Source organism: Microcebus murinus, chromosome 5 (genome assembly GCF_040939455.1).
Source record: "Microcebus murinus isolate Inina chromosome 5, M.murinus_Inina_mat1.0, whole genome shotgun sequence".
NCBI lineage: Eukaryota > Metazoa > Chordata > Mammalia > Primates > Cheirogaleidae > Microcebus > Microcebus murinus.
The window spans coordinates 68375691-68376437 of NC_134108.1; the positions used below are offsets into that span (position 1 = coordinate 68375691).

General features: G+C 34.4%; 1 pseudogene; it reads left to right on the forward strand.

Annotated features, from left to right (window-relative positions):
• The first annotated feature begins 312 nt into the window (after positions 1-312).
• LOC142871154 (uncharacterized) lies at positions 313-435 on the forward strand (annotated as a pseudogene).
• Positions 436-747: the final 312 nt, after the last annotated feature.

Below are 747 nucleotides of genomic sequence, written 5' to 3' on the forward strand. Positions count from 1 at the left end.
TAAAAAAAATTTTGTAGAGAAGAGGTCTCACTCTTCCTCAGCCGGTCTCAAACTCTTGGCCTCAGGTGATCCTCCCTTCGTGGCCTCCCAAAGTGCTAGGATTACAGGTGTGAGCCACTGTGTTTGGCCTGAGATAATTTTCTATTCTAAATCTGATATGACAAAGATCAGAAAGATTAGTAATTAACTCACTGTTGCTTAGCAGAATTTTTTTTCATTTTAATTTTTAATAGATCATTCTTCTACATGATACAACATTAGAAAGTCCAAATGGATATTTGGTAAAAAATCCCCTTTTTATCATGCTTAAAAATTGCTTCTCGGCCTTTTGGCTAAGATCAAGTGTAGTATCTGTTTTTATTACTTTAATATCATGCTTAAAAATATTATAGATAGTCCTATATTAAAAATGTGCTCTGTTTTGAGGGACCTAGTGGTTTAATATGAATGGATTAATTTCCTTGTATATTTATAGACAAGCAAGATTTTAATGGGTAGTTTTCTGTAACTTTCTGTAGTAGACATTGATAATTATCTCTCAATATTATCCCCTCTTCCGTTGCTATTGGTTTATTTAACTCATCACTGTGGGTATACAATAAATATTTACCAGTTTCCCTTGTAGCAGGGTGTGGCCATGTGACCAAGTCCTGGCCAATGAGATATAAGCAGAAGTGTCTTGTAGCTTTTGGGAACTTTCTTTAAAAGACAGCTATTACATGCCTTTTACCATACTTCTTCAAACCT